The sequence below is a fragment of the Hordeum vulgare genome, chromosome 2H, assembly GCF_904849725.1.
Source record: "Hordeum vulgare subsp. vulgare chromosome 2H, MorexV3_pseudomolecules_assembly, whole genome shotgun sequence".
NCBI classification, from domain to species: Eukaryota; Viridiplantae; Streptophyta; class Magnoliopsida; order Poales; family Poaceae; genus Hordeum; species Hordeum vulgare.
In genome coordinates, this window is record NC_058519.1 from 229,842,983 (window position 1) to 229,862,698 (window position 19,716).

The following is a 19,716-nucleotide window of genomic DNA, read 5'->3' on the forward strand; positions in this document are numbered from 1 at the left end:
TAGACAATGCCCAAAGAAACTATGCTACTACGGAGAAGGAATTTTTAGCAGTCGTGTTTGCATGTGAAAACTTCAGGTCTTACATAGTTGATTCCGAAGTCACTATTCACACTGATCATGCTGCTATTAAGTACCTCATGGAGAATAAAGACGCTAGACCTAGACTTATGAGATGGGTTCTCTTGCTATAAGAATTTGATTTGCACGTTGTCGACAGGAAGGGTGTCGATAACACCGTAGCCGATAACTTGTCTAAGTTGGAGAACGTTCTTGATGACCCACAACCTATTGATGATAGCTTTCCTGATGAGCAATTAAATGTCATCAATGCTTCACGTAGTGCACCGTGGTATGCTGATTATGCAAACTATATCGTTGCCAAATATATACCACCTAGTTTCACATACCAGCAAAAGAAGAAATTCTTCTTTGACTTGAGACATTACTTTTCGGATGATCCTCACCTTTATAAGGAAGGAGTAGATGGTGTTATTAGACGTTGTGTACCTGAACATGAATAGGGACAGATCCTACAAAAGTGTCACTCCGAGGCCTACGGAGGACACCATGCGGGAGATAGAATTGCACACAAGGTATTGCAATCAGGTTTCTATTGGCCCACTCTCTTCAAGGATGCCCGTAAGTTTTTCTTGTCCTGTGACGAATGTCAAAGAATAGGTAATATCGGTAAACATCAGGAAATGCCTATGAACTATTCACTTATCATTGAACCATTTGATGTTTGGGGCTTTGATTATATGGGACCTTTTCCAAAATCCAACGGGTATACTCATATCCTAGTTGCTATTGATTACGTCACTAAGTGGGTAGAAGCTATCCCCACTAGTAGTGCTGATCACAACACCTCTATCAGGATGCTTAAAGAAGTTATTTTCCCTAGATTTGGAGTCCCTAGATATCTGATGACCGACGGTGGTTCACATTTAATTCATGGTGTTTTCTGTAAAACGCTTGCTAAGTACGGTGTCAACCATAGAATTGCGTCTCCATATCACCCTTAGTCCAGTGGTCAAGTAGAGCTAAGCAATAGAGAAATTAAACTGATTCTGCAAAAGACTGTCAAGAGGTCTAGAAAGAATTGGTCTAAGAAGCTCGATGATGCACTGTGGGCTTATAGAACTGCCTATAAGAATCCCATGGGCATGTCTCCGTACAAAATGGTGTACGAAAAAGCATGTCATTTACCTCTTGAGCTAGAGCATAAAGTCTATTGGGCAATCAAAGAGCTCAACTTTGATTTCAAACTTGCTGGTGAGAAGAGGTTATTTGAAATTAGCTCGCTTGATGAATGGAGAACTCAGGCATATGAGAATGCCAAGTTGTTCAAAGAGAAGGTTAAGAGGTGGCATCATAAGAGGATACAAAAGCGTGAGTTCAATGTAGGTGATTATGTCTTGCTATATAATTCTCGCAATACTTTTTTGGAGCCGTCGTCGGGGAAGAATAGTCCCCCGTCCACATGCTATTTAGAGGCACCATTGATACAACAAGTTAGGAATAGTCTGCCGTCAACAGATCTTTTTCTCACACCGTTGCTATCATACCACTTTGCTACTGATACTTTGCTTGCACACACAAATCTTTCAGCTGTGGTTGAAACTGACAAACTCAGCTGCTAATACTTGAGAATATTCTTTCGCTTCCCCTTGTGTCGAATCAATAAATTTGGGTTGAATACTCTACCCTCGAAAACTGTTGCGATCCCCTACACTTGTGGGTTATGAGATAGTAGCTTCGCTGTGTGAATCTTTTGCTGCTCATATTGATCTACCCAAAGAGAAGTGGTTTAAATATCATCCTCCTTTAGAAGTCAATGTTGTTAAAACCAATCCAGTTGAAGAGAAAGCCATTGCCTATAATGATCCTGTTGTTCCGAGTGCTTACATTGAGAAACCACCTTTCCCTGTTAGGATAAAGGATCATTCCAAAGCTTCAACTGTGATACGTAGAGGCTACATTAGAACACCTACACCCCCTGAGAAAATTAGAGTTGAACCTAGCATTGCTATTATCAAATATCTTCTTTCCAATGATGTTGAGGGACATAATATTCACTTCTTTGAAGATGCTGCTAGAATTGCTAAACCTCACGCTAGAGACAAACAAAGGCCTGTTGTTGGCACGCCTGTTGTTTCTATTAAGATAGGAGATCATTGCTATCATGGTTTATTTGACGTGGGTGCTAGTGTTAGTGCAATACCTCAATCCTAATATGATGAAATCAAAGACGAGATTGCACCTGTTGAGATAGAGCCTATTGATGTCACTATTCAGCTTGCCAATAGAGATACTATCTGTCCTGTGGGAATTGTTAGGGATGTTGAAGTCTTGTGTGGTAAAACGAAGTATCCTGCTGATTTCCTCATTCTTGCTACCGCACAAGATATCTTTTGTCCCATCATATTTGGCAGACCCATCCTCAATACCGTCAATGCTCATATTGATTGTGAGAAGAAAACTGTCACTGTTGGCTTTGAAGGTGTGTCACATGAGTTCAATTTCTCTAAGTTTGGTAGACAACCTCATGAAAAGGAGTTGCCTAGTAAGGATGAAACTATTGCCTTAGCTTCTATTGTCGTGCCTCTTACTGATCCCTTAGAGCAATACTTGCTTGAGCATGGAAATGATATGCAAATGGATGAAAGGGATGAGATAGATAGAGATGTCTTACAACAATATCATATCCTTAAGAATAACTTGCCTGTTGAACTGCTTGGGGATCCACCCCCACCAAAAGGTGATCCCGTGTTCGAGCTTAAACAGTTGCCTGATGCTCTTAAGTATGCTTATCTTGATGAAAAAGAGATATATCAAGTCATAATTAGTCCTAGCCTCTGAGAGAATGAAGAAAAGAAGTTACTAAAAACTCCGAGGAAGCACTGTGCTGCTATTGGTTATGCTCTTGATGATCCTAAGGGCATTAGTCCCACTCTATGCCAGCACAAGATTAAGACTGATCCTGATTCCAAACCAGTTGCTGATCATCAAAGGAGATTAAATCCTAAGATGAAAGAGGTAGTAAGAAAAGAAATACTAAACTCCTGGAAGCACGTATTATCTATCCTGTTGCTCATAGCGATTGGGTGAGTCCGGCGCATTGCGTCCCTAAGAAGGGAGGCATTACCGTTGTCCCAAATGATAAGGATGAATTGATCCCACAGAGGATTATTACTGGCTATAGGATGGTGATCGATTTTAGGAAATTGAATAAAGCCACTAGGCAAGATCATTACCCTTTGCCTTTTATCGACCAAATGCTAGAAATATTGTCTAATCACACACACTTCTACTTTCTAGAAGGTTATTCTGGTTTCTCCCAAATACCTGTTGCACAATCTGATCACGAGAAAACCACTTTCACCTGCCCTTTCGGTACCTTTTCTTATAGACGTATGCCTTTTGGCTTATGTAATGCACCTTCCACCTTTCAAAGATATATGATGTCTATATTCTCTCACTTTTGTGAAAAGATTGTTGAGGTTTTCATGGATGAATTCTCCGTTTACGGGTCTTACTTTGATGATTGCCTCAACAGCCTTGATCGAGTCTTGTAGAGATGTAAAGACACCAATCTTGTCTTGAATTGGGAGAAGTGCCACTTTATGGTTAATGAAGGCATTGTCTTGGGACATAAAATTTCTGAAAGAGGTATTGTAGTAGATAAGGCTAAGGTTGATGCAATCAATAAAATGCCATACCCCACATATATCAAAGTTATAAGAAGTTTCCTTGGTCATGCTGGTTTCTATGGAAGGTTCATTAAGGACTTCTCTAAGATTTCTAGGCCTCTTATCAATCTCTTGCAAAAGGATATTCCTTTTGTTTTTGATGATGATTGTGAGGAAGCCTTCGAAATACTTAAGAAGGCTTTGATAACTGTACCTATTGTTCAACCACCTGATTGGAACCTACCTTTCGAGATCATGTGTGATGCTAGTGATTATGCTGTTGGTGCTGTCCTAGGACAAAGAGTTGATAAGAAGTTGAATGTTATTCACTATGCTAGTAAAACTCTAGACAGTGCCCAAAGAAACTATGCTACTATGGAGAAGGAATTTTTAGCAGTCGTGTTTGCATGTGAAAACTTCAGGTCTTACATAGTTGATTCCGAAGTCACTATTCACACTGATCATGCTGCTATTAAGTACCTCATGGAGAATAAAGACGCTAGACCTAGACTTATGAGATGGGTTCTCTTGCTATAAGAATTTGATTTGCACGTTGTCGACAGGAAGGGTGTCGATAACACCGTAGTCGATAATTTGTCTAAGTTGGAGAACGTTCTTGATGACCCACAACCTATTGATGATAGCTTTCCTGATGAGCAATTAAATGTCATCAATGCTTCACGTAGTGCACCGTGGTATGCTGATTATGCAAACTATATCGTTGCCAAATATATACCACCTAGTTTCACATACCAGCAAAAGAAGAAATTCTTCTTTGACTTGAGACATTACTTTTCGGATGATCCTCACCTTTATAAGGAAGGAGTAGATGGTGTTACTAGACGTTGTGTACCTGAACATGAATAGGGACAGATCCTACAAAAGTGTCACTCCGAGGCCTACGGAGGACACCATGCGGGAGATAGAATTGCACACAAGGTATTGCAATCAGGTTTCTATTGGCCCACTCTCTTCAAGGATGCCCGTAAGTTTTTCTTGTCCTGTGACGAATGTCAAAGAATAGGTAATATCGGTAAACATCAGGAAATGCCTATGAACTATTCACTTATCATTGAACCATTTGATGTTTGGGGCTTTGATTATATGGGACCTTTTCCAAAATCCAACGGGTATACTCATATCCTAGTTGCTATTGATTATGTCACTAAGTGGGTAGAAGCTATCCCCACTAGTAGTGCTGATCACAACACCTCTATCAGGATGCTTAAAGAAGTTATTTTCCCTAGATTTGGAGTCCCTAGATATCTGATGACCGACGGTGGTTCACATTTAATTCATGGTGCTTTCTGTAAAACGCTTGCTAAGTACGGTGTCAACCATAGAATTGCGTCTCCATATCACCCTCAGTCCAGTGGTCAAGTAGAGCTAAGCAATAGAGAAATTAAACTGATTCTGCAAAAGACTGTCAAGAGGTCTAGAAAGAATTGGTCTAAGAAGCTCGATGATGCACTGTGGGCTTATAGAATTGCCTATAAGAATCCCATGGGCATGTCTCCGTACAAAATGGTGTACGAAAAAGCATGTCATTTACCTCTTGAGCTAGAGCATAAAGTCTATTGGGCAATCAAAGAGCTCAACTTTGATTTCAAACTTGCTGGTGAGAAGAGGTTATTTGACATTAGCTCCCTTGATGGATGGAGAACTCAGGCATACGAGAATGCCAAGTTGTTCAAAGAGAAGGTTAAGAGGTGGCATCATAAGAGGATACAAAAGCGTGAGTTCAATGTAGGTGATTATGTCTTGCTATATAATTCTCGTTTAAGATTCTTTGCAGGCAAGCTTCTCTCTAAATGGGAAGGTCCCTATATTGTTGAGGAAGTATATCGTTCGGGTGCTATCAAGATCAACAACACGAAAGGTAATTGTCCGAGAGTGGTAAATGAGCAGAGAATCAAGCATTATATCTCAGGTGCTCCCATAAATGTTGAGAGCAATATTATCAATACCATAACTCCGGAAGAATACCTAAGGGATATTTATGAGCCTGTTTCAGACTCCGAAAATGAAGAGGTATGTGATTCGGTAAGAAAACAGACTCCAAAACTTTTCCAGTAGGATTTTTTCTCCGTTTTGGAATATTTGAAAAAATACAAAAACTGAAAGTAGTCCGGAAAGCGCACAAGGAGGCGACAAGCCTGCCACGCGCGGGCCCACCCCCTCGCCGCGCCTGGGGGGCTTGTGGTCACCTCGTGCGCCTCCCAGACTCCGTTTTTGTTCGGAGTACTCCTTCTGGTCTGGATAAATCATTATATATTCTCCCGTAAGGTCTATCCCTTGTATGACGCAGATTTCCTCCGTTTTCGTTTCGAGCCTGTTTTCTGTCGCAGATTTAGAGCAAGATGTCGTCTCAGGAATCTGTGGGGGAGAACAATCTTCCTCAAGTTTATGGAGAAGTAAGTGCTGATCTGAAAAGGATGGAGGTCATGGAGGCTTAGGAAAGGCTACCTAAAGAAAACAAGGGCGAAACTAAGGAGAAGAATCAGGCATGGGACGAAGTGCAATCTGTGCTGAACAAGGAAGAAGTTGAAGAAGTGGATTTCCTCCAACTCTACCTTCACATACTGTCTCCATCCTTGATTGAACTCTTGAGGTTTTGTGAAACAACTCGTGCTCGCAATACTTATCTCACTCGTGAAGTTGTTTTGCTGGAGAAACATATCACAGATCTCCAAGGTATAAATCAAAGATTGATGGCCCTCTTGGAATCAAAAGTTGCAACAGCTCCAGCACCATCAGCTCCAAAGGAAGACAACTAAGCATGGGTATGGGCAATCCCCTTGTCTTGTGCCAAGCTAAGGGGAGTTGCCCCAGTATCGTATCACCGTTACATCTTTTGCCTTTACCTTTGTTTTAGTTTGTTCCTTTTTAGTTTTCTTTTTCTCTAGTAGAATAAAGGTCTTAGTGTTTATTCTTGAGTTTTGCCTTGTGTCACCCCCGATGTATTCGAGCTCGTGATCCATATAATAAAGAGTGTCTTAGTTGAAGGGCTTTGCCTCTTGCCATGATCAAAAGAGTGAGAAAAGAACAAAAGCATGAAAGATCATGTAATGATCTTATGGGAAGTGATGGCTTCACACACAAAAAAGAATGATCATTGAAACTTGTTCAGGGTGGACAAATGTAGACCTTGGTCATTGTTGCAATTAATAGGAAGTTATGAAGAAGGAGAGGTTCACATATAAATACATCATCTTTGACACCATCTATGATTGTGAACACTCGGTAAACTATGACATGCATAGAAGTAGATGTTGGACAAGGAAGACAACATAATGAATTGTGTTTGATTGGTTCTGAACAATGTTATATGATTAGCCATCCCTTAGCATGTGACGTTTGTTTCCACCTCATATTAGCCAAAACTCCGGCACCAAGTAGAGATACTACTTGTGCATCCATAAACCTTCAACCCAGTTTTGCCGTGAGAGTCCACCATACCTACCTATGGATTGAATAAGATCCCTCAATTAAGTTGTCATCGGAGCAAGCAATAAAAATTGCTCCCTAATATGTATGATCTATTAGTGTGTGGAAAATAAGCTTTGTACGAACCTCTAATGTGGAAGACATAAAAGCGATAGACTGCATAATAAAGTTCTTCATCACAGGAGGCAATATAAAGTGACGTTCCTCCGCACTAAGAGGACACACATCTAAACCTCAAAAGCGCATGACAACCTCTGCTTCCCTCTGCGAAGGGCCTATCTTGTACCTTTACTTTTTTCCCTTGAAAGAGTCATGGTGATCTTCACCAATTCCTTATTTCGCCTTTATCTTGGCTAACGTCATATTCTTGGGAAAGATCTATATTCATATGTCAACTTGGAAGTAAGTACTCATGGATTATTGTTGTTGACATTACCCTTGATGTAAGTAGTTGGGAGGCGAAACTATAAGCCCCTATCTTTCTGTGTGTCCAACTGAAACTTTGATCTCATGAGTACCACGTGAGTTGTAGCAATTGTAGAGAACGAAAAGATGATTGAGTATGTGGATTTGCTTTACAAGCTCTTATTTGACTCTTTCTTACGTTGTGATAAATTGCAATTGATTCAGTGACTACAGGCTATCGGTTGTTACTTCTCCGTAAGGTTCTTGATCCATGCTTTACTTTGTGAAGAAACTGTCACTTTAGCATGAGAGATTATATGTTGGTATTGCTGTTCTGATCATGATCATGATGCCTGCATGTTTGTATCTTGTTTTGTCGACACCTCTCTCCCTAAACATGTGGACATATTTATTAAGCTACTCTTTTGCTTGAGGACAAGCGAGGTCTAAGCTTGGGGGAGTTGATACGTCCATTTTGCATCATGCTTTCATGTTGTTATTTATCGCTTTTTGGGCTGTTATTTCACTTCACGGTACAATACTTATGCCTTTTCTCTCTTATTTTGCAAGGTTTACATGAAGAGGGAGAATGCCGGCAGCTGGAATTCTGGCCTGAAATTGGAGCAAGTTTGAGATACCTATTATGCGCAACTCCAAACGCCGTTAAAATCAACGAGGATTTTTTCGGTATTTATAAAAAATACTGGGCCGAAGAAGTGCCAGAGGGGCGCCAGCAGGTGGCCACAAGCCTGCTAGGCGCGGCCACCCCCCCCCCCCCCCCCCGGCGGCGCCTAGGGGGCTTGTGGGCACCCAGATGGTCCTCTGCCCCCCTCTTCTGCTATATGAAGGGTTTTGCCCGGAAAAAAATCAGGAGGAGGCTTTTTCGAGGATTCGCCGCTGCCACGAGGCAGAACGTGAGCAGAACCAATCTAGAGCTCCGGCTGGACGATCGTGCTGGGGAAACTTCCCTCCCGGAGGGGGAAATCGTCGCCATCGTCATCACCAACATTGCTCTCATCGGAGGGGACTCATCACCATCAACATCTTCATCAACACCATCTCATCTCCAAACCTTAGTTCATCACTTGTAACCAATCTCCATCTCGCGACTCCGATTGTTACTTGTAAGGTTGCTTGTAGTGTTAATTACTCTTTGTAGTTGATGCTAGTTGGATTACTTGGTGGAAGAGTTTATGTTCAAATCCTTGATGCTACTCATTACCTCTCTATTCATGAATATGATTATGCTTTGTGAGTAGTTACTTTTGTTCCTGAGGACATGGGATAAGTCATGCTAATAGTAGTCATATGAATTTGGTATTCGTTCGGTAATTTGATATGTTGTATGTTGTTTTTCCTCTAGTGGTGTTATGTGAACGTCGACTACATAACACTTCACCATTATTTGGGCCTAGAGGAAGGCATTGGGAAGTACTAAGTAGATGATGGGTTGCTAGAGTGACAGAAGCTTAAACCCTAGTTTATGCGTTGCTTCTTAAGGGGCTGATTTGGATCCACTAGTTTAATGATATGGTTAGACTTTGTCTTAATTCTTCTTTCATAGTTGCGGATTCTTGCAAGAGGGATTAATCATAATTGGGATGCTTGTCCAAGTAAGGGCAGTACCCAAGCGCCGGTCCACCCACATATCAAACTATCAAAGTAACGAAAGCGAATCATATGAACATGATGAAAACTAGCATGACAGAAATTCCCGTGTGTCCTCGGGGGCATTTTTCCTCCTATAAGATTTTGTCCAAGCTTGTCCCTTGCTACAAAAGGTATTGGGCCACTTTGCTGCACCGTTGCCACTTTTGTTACTTGTTGCTTGCTACGAATCATCTCACCACACAATCACTTGTTACCGATAATTTCAATGCTTGGAGATTTTACCTTGCTGAAAACCACTTGTCACATCCTTCTGCTCCTCGTTGGGTTCGACACTCTTACTTATAGAAAGGACTACGATTGATACCCTATACTTGTGGGTCATCAATGACCAACCTCCCTCTGGTCAAAAATGGAGCCCCAGTGGTGATTAGGTTCGATCCTAGCCACCTAACCTCCTGCCCAAGCACCTGCATCGCCAGAATCGCTCGCCGGAGTTAATGTTGTAGCTCGTCTCGCGACGCCTATAAATAGAGGTCCCCTCGAGTGCTTATGACCTCTCCCAGCTCTTCCCCTTTCTCCATCTCCACCTCTAGGAACCAGTTGATCCAGGAAGGGGTCCCCGAGGGGCCTTCTTCCCCAGCTCCGGCCGCCCCGATCCGCTTTGAGATCCGGCCACTTCCGTGCAGAGTAAGTAGAGGTAGGACCCCCTGAGGCCTTCGTTTACATCCAGGAGCTCCTCCCCTGCTTACCCCGTGCTCAATTGCATCGCAAAGGCTATCTGTCAACGATCTCCTCATGTCACCGGAGTTGCTGCCGCCAGAGATCTACTGACGTTGACGTGAGGCCTCCCCCGTTGTCCAATCCCTCTCCGTCAGTCAGGCGATTCAACGGTGAGTGCACCCGCACCCCCAGCCAACTCCCTCTCTCTCCTAGCATCGCCGGTGCTCGCCAGAAGCCTCTCGCGCCGGTGGTGCTTTCGAACCTGATAGGGGGGGGGCTCTGTCGGTGTCTCTCTCTCCCTCCGAATCGTTTCGATAGAAACGTATTCAGCCAGTAGTCGTTTTCCTTTCGGGGAAACATCTTTCCCTTCGGGCGTTTTTACTAAATCTCAGTCTCGCCCATGTTTCTATAAAAACTAATTACAGAATAATCCCTGATAATGTTTTGGCTATAACTTTTGATCCATAACTTATTTTTCAGTGATTCTTTTTGCAAATTGTTCCTGGTAATGCGTAGTTTATTTTAAGGTTTTTCTAAAAATATTTTAAGACTAGTAGCTAGGTTGTACCACTTATACCCTTGTTTGATCTATGCTGTAGATTCCGACACCAAAATTCCCGACGTCAACTGCATCGAGCTTGATCCCAACTACATGGAGCCAGGAAAGCATGTTTGTTACTTTTGGTGTGCTATTTGCTAACTTAGCTCATATTTATTTTTCATCACCTTGCATATCACGTACCTACTATACATATTTAATCATGAGAAAAATATGATGATAATAAGTGATGGTTATGAAAGGTTGTGGAATAGCCTAGTCACGCGGGATGTGATAGGTTATGGCCTTGTCATGGCTTGAGCACAATGGTGCTGGTATAAATTTGGTAAACTCCAGTGTTGACCTAGATCGGGTCTTGTCCGTGCCATACTTTTTATCATGCTACCACAGTTCCCTGGATAATGGGTTCGGTATAGTCAGTTGTAGACCTATTATCAGTCACACACCAAGTAGAGGGGACGGTATGAAGGTATCCATGGCCCTGGAATAAGTCCAGTCATCCGGTCAGGGGGCATGGGTCTTTCCGGTCTGGGACCGGAAGGGAGGGCACTCCCCGTAAGCGCGCGATATAAATATTGTTGATCCCATGCTAGTCGATGTCGGAGCATCCCCGTCTTATGGTTTTACCTTGGCAGCGTAGTCCGGGTGAATCCGGGCTTCGCGGAGGTAAAGTGGGTGTGTGATGATTCCGAGTGTCAACTTCTAAAATACCATACGTGGAATTAGTCATGTTGACTATTGAAAACCACGGCCTATGGGTAAAGAGTACACCCTCTGTAGAGTCAAAACTATTCGAGTAGCCGTGTCCCCGGTCAAGGACGTTGTTTGACGAGTTAAGTGTCAGTCCTAGAGTCGGTCTTTGGAGTATAAGTGATATTAATAATAATGGATGTGGTGAACCATATGATGATGCGGGACATTATCATATCATGTATTATTACTTTGGACTAACCCTTATGATTCTCTTTGTTGGATATCCTTGGGACGGTTCTACCTCTTGGATATTCAATAATTTATTCTTATAAGCCCTTTATGTGGTGTCGCTGACATGCCCGACTGTGGCATTGTTTATTTCTTATAAGCCCTTTATGTGGTGTCGCTGAGACGCCCGAGTGTGGCATTGTTTTATTATTTCTTATAAGCCCTTTATGAGGTGTCGCTGAGACGCCCGACTGCGGCATGTTGTTTTATTTTATTATAGCCCTTACTGTGGTGTCGCAAAAACGCCCGTTCGAGGCTTATCATTTATTTCATACCCCGTGTGAGGTGTCGCTCAGACGCCCCACGGTGGTTTATTTTATTTATATCTCGGGAGGACAACCGCCTGGTTTATCCACTAACTTATTTACTTTATGCACTTACATTATGGTTACAACTTGACTCTAACCATGCATAATAAAATCAACTGCATGCATCTCATCTTTTGTGCAAACTATTTCCGAGTACTTCTCAGAATACTCAGTAGCTTGTTGTTGTGGCCAGATATGGATGAAGGAGACCTCATGGATGAGGAGTTCGATAAAGAGTCCGATGTCAAGAGGAGTCCCAGTCAACCATGCAATCCTGGAGTCCGTCGCTGTTTTATTTCCATCGCTTCCGCCACCTCTAATAAATCATTGAGCTTCACTCCGAGGCTTAGCGCGTAGTAGTACTCATCATGTCACATTACTTTGATGTGACGTGCCCCCTTTATTTTCGCGAGTTGTAGAGTTACCCTAAGACCATTGTAATATTTCCATCTATCCTAAGACTTGGATATGTTGTAATAAATTCTAGAACGACCCTTGCTCTACTTGTATTATATTGAGTACTACTGGTTTTCTGTATCAAGTTAAGTCTGTTAGTGAGAAATATTTTCTTCACTATAGACGCACATGGCTGATTTCCAATTAAATCATTTATTTGGAAACCGGTCGTGACAAGATCGACCACGGAGGACCTCTACAACATTCCAACATCCTGTCTACTCCCGTGGTGATGTGTGAGTAGTTCACCATAGACCTACGGGGCAGTAGTTAGTACCTAGATGGCTATCTCTCTCTCTTGATCTTCGATACAATGATCATCGCATCTTCGCTTTGATCTATCCATTGTAATAATTATGTGCGGTGCGTTTGTTGGGATCTGGTGAATTGTGGGTTCATTTTCAAATTATTCATGATAAATATTCGAGTCTTCTTTGAATTCTAAGTATGTTTCTTATGTGCATGATCATCACAGCTTTGTAAATCTTTTTGATCTATTGATTTTCTTTGGCCAAGTAGATTTATATTTCTTCAGTGAGGGGGGTGCGTCTTAGTTGGTTCAATGTGACGAATTTGTATATCCCAGTGACGAAAAGGGGACAAAGTACTCCTTTGTATTGTTGTGACTATGGATAAAATAATGGGGTTAGTTCAGGTTAATTGAATTCTCTTTGTCTACATCATGTCATCGTTCTCCAAGCATTACTCTGTTTTACTTATCAATCTAGATGTATGGTGGATAGCGGTCGATGGGTGGAGTAGTAGTAATAGGTGCAGGTAGGAGTCGGCCTATTTTCTTATGTACGTGATGCCTATATACACATGATCATTCTCGTGCATATGACACGATATGCTTACTTTCATGAGAGATGCCACTAGGGAAAACTATGGCCCCTAGGTCTATTCACTTATAAGTTTAGAAATGCTAAAATTTCCTCACTGCCTTTATTTATTTGTTCACTTTTCACTTTGCAAATTCCAACCACACTACTTAATTTCTTGGAAATAACCACACCAGGAGATTGACAACCCTCTTACTCGTGTTGGGTGCAAGTGTTTGTTCTCTTGTGTGCAGTCGCTGAAGATGGGGGTTTGTTGTTACTCCTATTAGCTCAATAAACATTGGTTCTCTACTGAGGGAAATAGTTACCTACATTTTTTTGCATCACCCATTCCTGTTCATGGAAAACCCGATGCAGATCACAAGTATCGAGACACTTCCTAGCCATTGAGGAACCCCTTGTGGCCGAAGAAGAAGGAAAATGTTTTACTCAAGAGGAAACCTCGCCATCACTTGACCACGCGCTTCTGAAGAACAAAGTGAAGGCCCTCAACCATGTGAACAAGATCAAGGGGAAGATCAATCTCATGATGATGGAGTCCCACCAAGCGATGCCCCGGATAAAGTTTATGACTCTGAGCAAGCTCAAGATCAGAAGCAATCTCAAGACGATGCTCAAGATAATATTTATATAGCTCCCCAACCTTACTTGGAGGAGATTTTGGAGCGTCGTGCTGCCAAAGTAGCTGGCAAGCTCAAACATCAAGAACATGTGTTGGAGAATGTCTATGAAAGCTTGAAAATAAAGGGGAAACCTCTCATGAACAATTAAAAAAAATTCTGAGAACCACGTGTTTGTTTCGTCTATTGAACCACTAAAGTTACAAGAGGCGCTCGAGGATACGGATTGGCTTGAAGCCACACATGATGAACTCAACAACTTTGAACGCAACAAGGTGTGGCAATTAGTTCCAACAACAAAGGATAATCGTAATGTCAATGGGACCAAATGGATCTTCAAGAACAAACAAGATGCGAATGGTGTTGTCATTCGAAACAAGTCAAGATTGGTGGCTCAATGCTACACCCAAGTCGAGGATATCAACTATAGTGAAACTTTTGCCCACGTTGCTCGCCTTGAATCTATTCGGGTGTTGCTTGCATATACTTCTCGTCATAACTGCAAATTTCAACAAATGGATGTCAAAATTGCTTTATTAAATGCTCCTTTTAGTGAGTTGGTATATGTCAAAAAACATGGTTCGAGGATCCCAACTTCCCAAATCATGTCTATAAATGTAATAAGGTGCTCTATGGCCTTAAACAAGCCCCACATGCATGGTATGAACACCTCTGTGAGTTTTTAGAAGATTGTGGGTTTGCAATTGGGAAAAAGATCCCACTCATTTTATTTATAGGGTTGAAGGGGAGTTGTTCATATGTCTACTATATGCTGATGATATTATCTTTGGTTCTTTTCGTAGTTTTATCACAACAAATGCCCTAGTGTGAGGGGTTAGATTGTCGGGGTTGATTGGAATTGAGAGACACGGTTTACCCAGGTTCGGCCCCACATGATTGAGATAAAAGCCTACGTCTTGATTTGTGTGTATTGCTTGGAGATCAATTAGAAGGGAGTGGATTCTCTTGACCTAGATATTGATTGATTGTAACGTAAGTCTATTGGCTTCAAGGACTCGTCTTTATCTACAGGTCGAGGCCCTGGGCTTACAAGGGTCCGAGTCGTGATGCTTCTAACCCGCCTTGCCTCCTGAGGAAGGAAACTTTGGGTGACCTTCCACCTCTTGGGCCTTGAGTCTCCGTCTTTCGGTATTGGGCCATCGGACAACTTAAAGGATAAGCCATTTTCCGGCCTTGTCCCTTCACGTCTCTGCCTATCTGGCGTACCGCGTGTGAGCTGCCATCTGGTGACCTGGCCATGTAGGGCGGGTTTTATCGTGGGGTTATATACCCAACATTAGCCCCTAGATTGATTTGATTTCTTCATGTCAATCTCCACCACCTTAATTTGGCATCTTATCTTCTAATCACATATGCCACTCCTGTGGGTTACAAAACGCTGGCTCTTGATGCTTCAAGACTAATGCTTCTTTTTGTTTTATCCATGACATCACTCCCATGTCATCCAGGAAGCTAATGATGGCATCATGATGGATCTTTGCAGATATTAATTTGGCCTTAAAAATGAGGCGCCGCAATCTCCAAATTTTACAGTGCCTCCTTGATCCCTGCACCTGCATGTTATCCTTTGGCCCTTTCATTATAAGTACCCGTGGGGGCCTCCCATTTCTTTATACTTCTTCTCCCCCTTTCTTATTCCCGGATCTAACAACTTGGCCATCCGCGCCCTATAGTTCATCCGTCACCAGCCGCCCTGTCACATCCCTGAAACCCAAATCAAGTTAGGATTGTGCTCATATCTTCTTTGCATTGCATCCAAGAAAATTTCAACAAGAACAAAGCAAGTGGTGAAGGAAAACTCAAAAATTCAAAGGAATTATAAACTTGTTCAAATCAATGAACCCAAAATGGCCTCAAGAAAAGTTCAACTTTTTTGATAATTCTTGAAAGCAAATAAGCAATGAAGAAAACCATTTTCTTAACACATTTGGCATTTTAAATAAATGCAAAAGTCTACTGGTTTCAAGTTTAAAATTTGAATTTGAAAATATATAGTTTTCAAAAATGCTGAAAACTTTATGGGTGATTGGAAATATTCCAACTAACACCCCAGCATTTTTCAAACTATTTTTAGTTTGCTTTTGAAGCCAAAATAAATAGAAATCAATGTCAGTAATTAAAACAGAAACAAAACAGAAAGAAAATGAGAAAAGACTTACATGTCGCGCACCTGGCCCGGCCCAGCTTCTTCCTGTCGTCTTCCTCCCCCGCCAGTGGGCAGCAGGAGGTGGCCGCCGCGTACTCCAGCACGGCCATGCACCTGTGCGCCTGCCTGGCCACCGCTCTGCGCTGGCACGCAAGGGGATAGCCCTCTCGAGGCGTGCTCGAGCTCATCCTCTCCTCATTCTCCCCCTCTGCCTCATTTCCTTCTGCCGCCATTGGAGCCCGAGCAGAGCTCGAGCTCGCCGTCATTCTAGCCTACCCTTCTCCCTCCTGAGCCGCGCAATAGGTCCGCCGCAACTCCCTGAAGCTTTCTAGCCACGAGCCCGACGCCGAGAAGCAGTGAAACGACGAGACGCAGTCGTCTTCTTCCTCGGGTCACCGAAGTTCGTCTCCGGCGTTCTTCCTCTCCAGGCCGTCCCCGAGCAAGCTAGTGCCACCACTGGACTCCCCGTGAACTTGCGCAGCTTTCCCCCAAGTTTCCCCCTTCGATCCCTTCCTCTAGCCATGATTTCACTGGAGCCCGACGAGATCCGTCGCGGGAGCTCGTCGCCGGTAGCCCTCCGGTGATCAGCTCGTCCTTCTGAGGCCACCAGCAGCTTTAGGCCGTCTCGTAGATGCCATAGGAGCCGAGTCCCGTGCTTAGCTCCCTCTGTTTCGATGACCCCGATGACGCCCGAACTTTGGCCGCTGCCAAGCTCGTCGCCGGCGTCATCTCCGGCCAGATCAGCCCCGGCTAAGTGCAAAAATGAACCCGCGGAAGACATGTCGTTCCTCTGGTGCTCTCCGCGCAGAGTTTGGCCCCCTGTGCGCCGTTTCCGAGCCCCTCCGCCGTACTGATGGTCGTCGGAGGCTCCCCGCCGGCGAGGACGACCTCACCGCCGGTGGATCTCAGCTGGCCTGAGCCACTGACGCGTGGGGCCAGCCTCTGGGAGTTTAGGATTAACAAAAATAAATTTAATTAATTTGATAAGTCACTGACATGTGGGTCCGATGAGGTTAATTAGCTAATTAAGATTAAAGCCAATCTAAAAATGACCAGAGTCACTGACCAGTGGGTCCCACTGGTCAGGTTTGACTTTCAACGGCCAGTTGGACCTGCTGATGTCATGCTGATGCAGTAAAGAGTTTTCTGATTTAATAGAATTCCAGAAAAATGCCAAACGTTCTAAAAATCATAGAAATTAATCTGTAACTCCAATGAAAATAAATTATATATGAAAAAAGTATCAGAAAAATCCAAGGAATCTGAATATGTCATTTTCAAACATGTTTGAAAATGTTACTGGACCAAACATATAGAATAATGAATAAGCTAAATTTTATAAATACTTTGGAGATGGAATTTGAAAATCATCTGAATTCCACTTCAAATGTTATGATCAAACATTGTTCAAACACAACCAGCAACTTAGCATATCATTTCCATGCATGTAAAAACAAGTTGATCTGAGCATCAGGTCGAATCAATTAAAATGGTATTCGAGAATACCTCGTTTGAAGTGATATTTGAATCTGATTCAAATCAACTTCAAACCTAATAAATGTTAGCTATTTTAGCAAACCACCTTGCATCCTCATGCCACGCTCATGCATCATCTTGTTGCATATGATTGTTATTGATTGCTGTCATTTCTTTTGGTAGGCTCCGCTCCTCCGGATTCCACCGAATATCCGACTGACGGATATTGCCACGCCTCTGAGCAACAAGGCAAGCAACCATGTTGATCATCCTGATAAATCCCATGTTCTCGCTCCTGCACTTACTTATTGCATTAGGATCAAATGCTCAAATTCTTTTGCCACGTTAGTTGAACCCACTTCCTTTGCATGACCTGTCCTTGTCACAGTAAATAGCTGAACCTTGCAACCTAGCATACCTGGTAGATGCTTGAGCCATGATGTTCCTTATCCTGCTATGCATGCTATGCTTAGAGTTGTGTATGGTCTGTCATCTGGGAGATGAACAGAATTGTGAGAATGTGTTCAGTAAGTAAAGGTTGTGTGTTGAACCTGATTTGGTAAAGGTACCGGTGAAAGGCTATGTAGGAGTACATGGCAGGTTGTTTCATTAGAACCGTCCTTAGGACCTGAGTTCCGTGTATGTAATCCAAGACTAGATACTACCACATGCTGGGCCCTGAAATATGACCCCGCTCGACTTATTAATCGCTTAGTACTCGGTCCAGGAGTTGTAAGTAGTTTCTGGTGTTTATAGTCATGCTGGAGGCCGTGCATAGTGCTGACCTGAGAGGTGGGCTGTGATGCGGTAGGCAGTGGCACGGTGTACCAAGTGGCACCCTGATGGTGGGCTGAGAACCCTGCGCACATCGTTTGGGGCCGTGGCGGAAACCTCGGCCGGACTTCCGTGCGGGTTACCCTCAGATAGGCGATAGACCTGGACTAGGTACTAGTGTGGTTAACGGTCGTGGCCGACTCCCTCGCTGGGCTTTCGCTTGAAGGTTGCCGAGGTGCATGACGTGCACATGGCGATAAGTGGCGAGAGCGTGTGTGACGAAGTACACCCGTGCAGGGTTATGATCTATTCGAATAGCCGCGTCCGCGGATATGGACTACTTGGAGACATATGTTGTTCATAGATAATTTCAATGGCTACTCATAAAATTGTCAAGATAAGCGTGAGTGTCGTGGACGGCATTTCCGTATGGAGACGGAATGTCACATCCCTAACCCTTAAGCAAGTTAGCCTTGTGCTCATGTCTTCTTTGCATTGCATCTAAGAAGTTTCAACAAGAACAACAAAGTGGCAAAGGAAAAACTCAAAACCCTAGCCACTATTTCGAACAAAGGATTTCTCAAACTAGTTAAAATCAATGAACCCAAAATGGCCTCAAGAAATGTTCAAACTTTCTGATAAATCATGAAAGTAAATGAGCATTGGAGAAAACTATTTTCTTGACACTTTAAGCATTTTAAATTAATGCAAAAGCCACTGGTTTCAAACTTCAAATTTGAAATCAGAAACTATAAATTTTCAAAAATGTTGAAAACTTTGGAAATGGATGGGAATATTATAACAAATAATCAGGTGTGTCTAAAATAATTTTTACCACCTTTTTGGAGCTGAAATAAATAGCAAAACATTAGTTAACAAAACAGAACAAAACAGAAAAGAAAAAAGAGGAAGAAAACCTTAGTTGTCGCCTAGCCTGGCCCGGCCCATCTCCCTGGCTCGTCCCCTCCCTCGCGCGAGTAGGAGCAGGAGGTGGCCGCCGCCTCCTCCGGCGCGGCCACGCACCTGTGCGCCTACCTGGCCGCTGCCTCGCGCTGGCAAGGCCGGGGATAAGCCCCTCGAGGCCTCCTCTATCCATTCCCAGCGCTAACTCTCTCCATCCTCTCGGATCTTGCCCTCCTCCCTGCTGCCGCCATTGGAGCCGAGCTCGAGCTCGAGCCGCAGCACCTCTAGCCATGGGAACCCTCCTCCGAGTAGTCTGTTAGCTCCGCCTCGTCGCCCTGGTCATCTCTGCAGAAGCCGAAGCTTCCCCGAGCTCTGCATCGCCCCCAACGCCATCGCCTTCCACCTCCGGCCGCCGGACCTCTCCCGTCGATTCGCTACCTCCGGCGCATCCCCGAGCCCCTTAACAACACCATCGGAACCGCCGTGAGCTCGTCGTCGTTTCCCCTCTCGCCCCACGCTCTCCCGTGCATCGTAGCCTCGTTCCCCCACCAAGGCCGAGAGCTTCTCGCCGCCGGTCATGTCGTCGCCGTCGCTGTGGTGTCTGATCGACGCGCTCGAGCTAGGATTCGAGCTCCTGGAGCCTCCAGGAGTGCGATGAGCCCTCCAGCTGCCCTCCCTGAGCCCTAGAGCCATCGCTCGTAGAAGGCCGAGCTTCGGCCGCCGCTTCGGCTCGTCGCCGGCGCCTCTTCCGGTGACCC